The sequence below is a fragment of the Giraffa tippelskirchi genome, chromosome 1, assembly GCF_054371585.1.
Source record: "Giraffa tippelskirchi isolate mGirTip1 chromosome 1, T2T-mGirTip1v1.2.pri, whole genome shotgun sequence".
NCBI lineage: Eukaryota > Metazoa > Chordata > Mammalia > Artiodactyla > Giraffidae > Giraffa > Giraffa tippelskirchi.
The window spans coordinates 211,029,471-211,038,153 of NC_137275.1; positions in this window are offsets into that span (position 1 = coordinate 211,029,471).

The following is an 8,683-nucleotide window of genomic DNA, read 5'->3' on the forward strand; positions in this document are numbered from 1 at the left end:
TCCAGTTCATCTATAACTGCCATGAAGTGGATTGTCCAAGGAGAACTCAGGGTTATAAACTTAGGGTTATATAAATTCTGGCTCTTCAGGTTATGAGCTGTGAGCTCTTAGAATAGTTATGTAAACAGTAGCCATACAAAGCTGTATATCTGCCTGAATTTATGTACTTGTGGACATGTTTAACATGAATAAAGGCATGTAGTTGGGTAAATAATAAGTGTTCAGGTCAACTGAAGGGTGTACTGTGTGTGTGTAAAGATAAATAGGATATTGACTGTCACTTGTGTCAAATGACAGCAGTGTGATTTGAGAACACTGGAGAATATTTCATATGCAAAGATGGAGTGAAAGGTCAATGGTTTTATTCATAATCCAAGAAGTAGGGTCAGGAAACCAGGACTAGAGTAGGAAGATCATTAAAAAAAAAAAAAAATCACAAAACTATCATCTACAATGAGGCCCGGAGCCCTGGGAACCAAGAAACTTGGTCTAAAGACTCAAAAACAGAAATGAAGCGTTAGTCTGGCTCAAACTTCTGAATTATGGGGAGTCATTGAAGGTATTAGAGAGTGACAGTCATATCTGTGATGGAAAAAGGTGTCACTGAAAATGTACCTAGTGAATGCGGAAGGGAGAAGCTGAGTGTAAGAGACTAACTTTATAGCAGCAGTCTATGCTGGTGGATGATGATAATTTTTGATAAAAATGAGTTCATCATTAGACAAATTATACAAAACTCTTAAGAGTGTGAGTGAACTGCAGGGCATGCTGAAATCCTGAATTCAAAAGACTGAAATGAAGGAGAGATCAGGAATGGAAGAGGTGAGCAAAGGGCCAAGAGAGGAGACGGTACCAAAAAGGAAGGATTGAGTGAGCTCTTCAGTCCACTACAGAAGATGAGCAGAAGATGGTGCACACTGAAGGACGCCAATAAGATTTAGGAAATCAATGGTCCCTGGTGATCTTGGATAGAACAATTTTAGAGGAGGTTGAAGGACCAGAACCATATTGTGGATGGATGATGCATAAGTGGGAGGTAGAGATGTAAAAGCAGGTGCATGATATGGAACATGATGGAAACCATGGCTGGAGCTTTGATTCCCTCTGACCATGTTTCTTTCACTTTTCTAGTCCCCTCCTACTTTCCAACAGTTTTGATACAGCCTGAATTTTCTCTAACAAGCTTTCCCCTATTGTCTTTTGTTACATATTCTCCTCCCTCCCTCTTTCTTTCTTTCTTCCTTTCTTGTCGCCCTCTTTGCTCCTACATTCTCTCCCACTTGAGCTGCTCTAGAGACTTACAGTCAGAACTGCCTGTTTAAGAGTTGTTTCACTTTGTCTTGCCATCTTTCACTCCCTCATCTACAATAATGTGGTAACTTTCTCTCAAGTCTCCACTGTGGCTGTCTTGTATTAATCAAGAAGTAAAACAAATTTTTGATGAAGGTGCAAAGACCATTCAATAAGGAGAGAGCAGTCTTTTCGACAATGATGTTGGGACAATTGGATATCTACAGGCAGAAAAACACTAAAGTCGGGCCTCTACCTCAGACCACATGCAAAAATTAACTCAGGAACTTGCCTGGCAGCCCAGGGTAACCACTCTGTGCTTCCAGTGCAGGGGGTGCAGGCTTAATCCCTGGTTGGGGAACTAAGATCCCACACACCATGGGGCATCAATTCAGTTCAGTTCAGTCACTCAGTCGTGTCCAACTATTTGTGACCCCATGGACTGCAGCATGCCAGGCTTCCCTGTCCATCACCAACTGGCGGAGTCTACCCAAACTCATGTCCATTGAGTCAGTGATGCCATCCAACCATCTCATCCTCTGTCATCCCTTTCTCCTCTCAACTTCAATCTTTCCCAGCATCAGGGTCTTTTCCAATAAGTCAGTTCTTTGCATCAGGTGGCCAAAGTATTGGAGTTTCAGCTTCAATATCAGTCCTTCCAATGAATATTCAGGACTGATTTCCTTTACAATGGACTGGTTGGATCTCCCTGCAGTCCAAGGGACTCTCAAGAGTCTTCTCCAGCACCACAGTTCAAAAGCATCAACTCTTTGGCACTCAGCTTTCTTTATAATCCAACTCTCACATCCATACATGACTACTGGAAAAACCATAGCTTTGACTAGATGGATCTTTGTTGGCAAAATCATGTCTCTGCTTTTTAATATGCTATCTAGGCTGGTCATAACTTTTCTTCCAAGGAGCAAGCATCTTTTAATTTCACGGCTGCAGTCACCATCTGCAGTGATTTTGGAGCCCCCCAAAATAAAGTCTGTCACTGTTTTCACTTTTTCGCCATGAAGTGATGGAACCAGATCCAGAAATAAATACATAAATAGTAATAATGATAAGATAAAACAATAATTTTAAAAATTATCAATATGGATCAAAGACCAAAATGAAGAAGCTAAAACTATAAAAATCAGTAGGAGAGAACATGGAAATAAACTTCAGTGACGTTGGGCTAAGTCACCAAAAGCTCAGTGACTAAAGCAAAGGTTAAAACATTGGACTTCATTGAAAGTAAAACTATTTGTTCTTCAAAGGATATCAAGAAAGTGAAAAAACAATACAAAGAATGGGAGAAAATATTTAGAAATGATACATTTGATAAGAAACATTTATCTAGAATACATAGAGAATTCTTACTACTCAATAGTGAAAAGACAAATTGCCCAATCTAAAAAGAGGCAAAGGACTTTTATCCAGATAAGATATACAAATGGCCAATAAGTTCATGACAGATTATCAATATTACTAGCCATTAGGGAAATGCAAATAAAACCCACAATGAGAGACCACTTCATACCCACTAGGGTGGCTATAATCTAAATAACAGACAAGAACAAGTGTTGACCAAGATGAGGAGAAATTATGTCTTACATGTAACACTGGTGGGAATGGAAAATGGTATAGCTGTTTGGAATACAATCTGATAGTTTTCCTCAAAATGTTAAACAGAGTTGCTATATGACCTAAGAATTCCACTCCTATGTATATAACAGAGAGAAATAAAAATGTATGTCTACAGCAAAACCTATATATTAAGTTGGCCAAAAGTCCATTCAGGTTTGTCCATAAATGGAAACATAATGCTAAATGAAATGAGAGCAGCATGAAAGATCAGGTATTATATGACTCTATTGACATGAGATATCTGAGACAGGTCAACCCATAAAGACCAAGCAACCAAGTGGCTGCCTGGGAATGGGGGGCATGGAGGGAGGAACACAGTGAAGAGTTTGTGGGAGGCAGGAAAGTTATGGCTGAGAGTTATGGGGGTTTGGTGGGGGTGAAGGCTTTAGATAGTGATGATGATTGTACAACTTTAAGAATATACTAAAAACCACCGATTTGTACACTTGAAATGGTGAATGATGATATTTGAATTATACCTCAATTAGAAAGTGTAAAAGAGGAGGAGAAAAAGGAAGGAGAGAAGAAGAAGAAAGAGAATAAAGAGGAAGGGACAGAGAAGGAGAGCGAGAAGAAAAGTAGCAAATGTTACATGTAGAATTACCAGACGGTAGTAAAGAAGGACCATGAGTTCCAAGAATTCAGGAAAATGACTGGAAGGTAAGCTGGCCATCTCTTCAATAAAGATTAGATTCATTGAAACTCCAGATTCACGTGGTCCTTTCAACTCATCACCCTGATGGCAGGGACCATCTTAAACTGTACTCACCAACTACCAGTTCATTTGTAATGTAACACTGAGCTTTTGCACACCATGCTGTGGGGGCTATAGGTTTGGATAGATAATTTGATGTGCCCTAGACCAGGTGGTGTGTGCTCCCCAGACTTTTTCTAAAATTATGATTTAAATCTGAAAAGAATTTTCAACAATTAGAGCATGCACTCACACAATAATAATAATAATCATGGAGTAATAACTAATTTTGACATAGTACAAAATAAATATTCAGCTAGGATGACCTATTTCTCTTCTGAACTTCTCTAAGCTTGAATTTCAACTCTCTCTGTGGTCTTAACTGCACCCTCTCTTCTATTATGCTACTTTAAGTTCTGGATTGTTCTACTGATAGATTAGAAGTCCTTCAGCGAAGAATCATCACTGTATGCTGGGGGGCCTAGCCCAGGACCTGCCAACAGTATCTTAGGCTCTGTTTCAGTTCAGTTCAGTTCAGTTCAGTCACTCAGTCGTGTCCGACTCTTTGCGACCCCATGAACCTCAGCATGCCAGGCCTCCCTGTCCATCACTAACTCCCTAAGTCCACACAAACCCATGTCCATCGAGTTGGTGATACCATCCAGCCATCTCATCCTCTGTTGGCCTCTTCTCCTCCTGCCCTCAATCTTTCCCAGCATCAGGGTCTTTTCCAATGAGTCAGCTCTTTGCAACAAGTGGCCAAAGTATTGGAGTTTCAGTTTCAACATCAGTCCTTCCAATGAACACCCAGGACTGATCTCCTTTAGGATGGACTGGTTGGATCTCCTTGCAGTCCAAGGGACTCTCAAGAGTCTTCTCCAGCACCACAGTTCAAAAGTATCAATTCTTTGGCACTCAGCTTTCTTCACAGTCCAACTCTCACATCCATATATGACCACTGGAAAAACCATAGCCTTGACTAGACGGACCTTTGTTGGCAAAGTAATGTCTCTGCTTTTTAATATGCTATCTAGGTTGGTCATAACTTTCCTTCCAAGGAGTAAGCATCTTTTAATTTCATGGCTGCACTCACCATCTGCAATAATTTTGGAGCCCAGAAAAATAAAGTCTGACACTGTTTCCACTGTTTCCCCATCTATCTGCCATGAAGTGATGGGACCAGATGCCATGATCTTACTTTTCTGAATGTTGAGCTTTAAGCCAACTTTTTCACTCTCCTCTTTCACTTTCATCAAGAGGCTCTTTAGTTCTTCTTCACTTTCTGCCATAAGGGTGGTGTCATCTGCATATCTGAGGTTATTGATATTTCTCCTGGCAATCTTGATTCCAGCTTGTGCTTTCTCCAGCCCAGCGTTTCTCATGATGTACTCTGCATATAAGTTAAATAAGCAGGGTGACAATATACAGCCTTGACATACTCCTTTTCCTATTTGGAACCAGTCTGTTGTTTCATGTTCAGTTCTAACTGTTGCTTCCTGACATGCATACAGAATTCTCAAGAGGCAGGTCAGGTGGTCTGGTATTCCCATCTCTTTCAGAATTTTCCACAGTTTATTGTGATCCACACAGTCAAAGGCTTTGGCATAGTCAATGAAGCAGAAATAGATGTTTTTCTGGAACTCTCTTGCTTTTTTGATGATCCAGCAGATGTTGGCAGTTTGATCTCTGGTTCCTCTGCCTTTTCTAAAACCAGCTTGAACATCTGGAAGTTCACGGTTCACATATTGCTGAAGCCTGGCTTGGAGAATTTTAAGCACTACTTTACTAGCGTGTGAGATGAGTGCAGTTGGGCTCTGTTTATGGGTGGACAAATCAATGAACCTCCACTTCCATTTGGAATTGGACAGAGGACACATGTAAAGAACTGAAAGAAAAATATATATATATAAGCATGTTACTGATCTCAGAAGCGAAGGGAATTTGTAGCTTCTGCCCTTCCTGTTTCCCCAGCCTGTTTCCCAGAGACACAGTCACAGTCCTCTCCTACGCTGGAGCAGTTTCTGTTACTGTTTTTTAACAGCTGGGGCATGGTGCACCCTGTTCCCTTTACTACACTAGGCAGATTTTGGAAATTGTTGAAAACTCTGACTGGTCTTAATGTTTAACCATCTGGAAGCAGTTGAGTTCCTCTATAGATGTTCTTTGAAACACAGATGAATCCAGAATTCAGGATGTAGATGAGTCATTTTCTTTCTGGAACTCCCATGGCCCCCTCAAGAGCACTTCTTACGCGGCCACTACAAACCCCAGTGTCAGAGCTCGCCATGGCTTCCTCCTGCAGAGAGGCGCATTCAAGGGAGTCCTGTGGGGTGTGAGTTGTTCAAGGGGAAAGCTAAGCTTTGTACAGGATTTAAAGAGCCCCAGAAATCTGTGAAGCTCTTCTGCTGCTGTTGCCTATGTTCATAGACTTTGGTACTATCTGCTTTCTCATCCCATAGCAGGCGGAAAATATTTTCAGAAATTTTTTGTTTCCACACAAAAATGGTATTTAGATTTTACTTTTGGAGAGGGGAATTCAGAATTCTGTGGAAGAATTAAAATGCATCCAATACACTTTAAGATATCTTTAGAAATCTAATGTCTATTAGGTTACAGGAGGAAGTGTGACTTCTCCAAGATTTCGTTTGCTCACAACTTATCACATTGGATATTTTTTTTCTTTCATTCCAATAATATGTGCCAACAACATGTAGGCTCACAAAGTGCTTTTTCAGGCTGCCCTCAATTACTGCTCACCAGATGACTATGAATTTCATTTCAGGGACAAAGAAAGGCTGAGAATGGTGTTGTGACCTCCTGAGATCACACACAGGTGACAACAGACCAGGACACCAAAATCAGTAACCAGGCTTTGGGTTGTATAATTTCTATTTAACCCCCCACATTATCCCATTATACTTAGATGTTTGAAGGCCAGATCCCCAGGGGAGAAAAGCATAACAATTTGAGGACATATTTTCCAAAATTAATATTGACAGGGAAAAAATTAGCCTCAAAATGTAAAGAGGAGGCACATGGTGGGTTTCAATCTCTCTCTATTTGGTTCATAATCACATTTCCCTTCTGATCACAGAGCAGAGGTTTCTTCTGCCTCAGACTGAATGTACAGATAATGGGAACCCCAGGTTTTGGGTCTAGGATTCAACAAACATTCTACCATGACAAAGGTTCACTGCTTTCCATGCTGGCATAAAATGGAAATGCTCTAACGTTCCCATATGCAAACAACTTGCCAAAACAGTGTTGTGTTTCAAAAGCCATGTTCTGAACAGAGACAAGATCTCAGTACAAGCTGTGGGAGCAGGGTGAATTTATGGAGCAGAAAGTATGGGCTGAGGAAGAGATCAGCTCAGTAACAGTTTACTGGCCTTGCTGTTCTCTTAAGAGGCACTAATGGTAGTGGACTGGTGCAATGGAAGTAAACCCAGCTTCACTTAAAGCAGTAGCATGAAATTGGTTGCAATAAAATTATGCATTAAGTGTGCATTATGTTTAATAAGACTGGATTGCACTTCCCATGTTTACTCTGTGACTACTGAGGCTGATCCAATTTTCTAAAGTTCTCCAATTGGTTCACGATCGAGTTTCCGGCCAGAAGGTCAAATTTCCCTTGCTGTTATTATATGTCTCTATTACTTTACTATGGCATTTACACTTTATATTCATTACCTTTTTTTTCCTGTCTCTTGAACCTTCCCTATTCCAAAATGTTCCCTGTAGATGGCCCGTTTGACACAAATTAGAACAACCTTGATAGCTGTCAACTGGAGACTATCTGAGAACAAAAGGACATTACTGCAAGCCAGCACTGGAGGTAATTTCTTGTGCTTTCTCTGAAGGCTTCTTAATGGCCTTTGAGAAATTATACAATTCAGATCTGCAACCCGGAGACAAAAGAATGAATATTGGACAGCCTAGGAAGCGTATGACTTGGTCTTTAGATTCTACTGTCCAGGGGTTGGAATATTATCATTAGAAAGTAGCAACATCTATTTTCATTTCACCATATGTGTATTTATTAATTCATCTAATTAGCAAATATTCATGGAGAATCTACTATGTTCCAGATACTGTGAATGTGATGGGAATGTACACCAATTAATAAGGCATGATCCTACTCTAATTTTATGGTCTAACAGGGATGGGATGTAGGGAGATTGATACATAAAGATACAATCTCAAGACAGTGAGATAAATGACATATTAGAAGAAAGAATGCAATGCTGTGGCAGCAATAAGGAAGGATAATTAGTTTTTCTGGTGGAGAATAAATAGCCTTGGCAGAAAAGGTGAAACCATTTTATTTAAAAAATGGAAAAGGGGAAATGAAGGACATACTGAGCAGAGAAAATGGCATATGCAAGGCAGGGAGATGTGAAAGAGGACGGTATATTTGGGAAATCACAAGTAGATTTCAAGGGGCCTTAAATGGTACAAGGGTTGGGATGGAATGTGAAATAATAGGAAATGAAGCCAGAGGGTGAGGAAGGCTTAACTTCAATGACACTGAGGGTTTAGATATTACCCCGTAGTCCTGGAGGCATCACTGACAAATTCTCCCAAATTAAAGTTGGTCTTTTACGTCTGAAAACTGGTTTAAATTGAGTGAAAAATAAATAGGGCCCCTTTAAAACATCTTTCTGGAAGAATACATTGCATGCGTGCTTAGTCACTCAGTTGCGTCCGACTCTTTGCGACCCCATGGACTGTAGCCCATCGGGCTCCTCTGTCCATGGGCTTCTCCAGGCAAGAATACTGGAGTGAGCTGCCATTTTCTTCTCCAGGGGATCTTCCTGACAAGGGATCAAACCTGTGTCTCCTTTCATTGGTAGGCAGATTCTTTACTACTGAGCCCCTGGGAAGTTCCAGAATACATTGAGGGGAATGTAAAATAACACATGGCCTATACATATTTTTGTATACATTATGCAATACATATGCATGTGATACAGTCATATGCATGTAATAGGTACGTATGTGTATTTTATTTTATTGCTTTAAATTTTTATTGGAATACAGTTATTTTATAACGTGTTAGTTTCT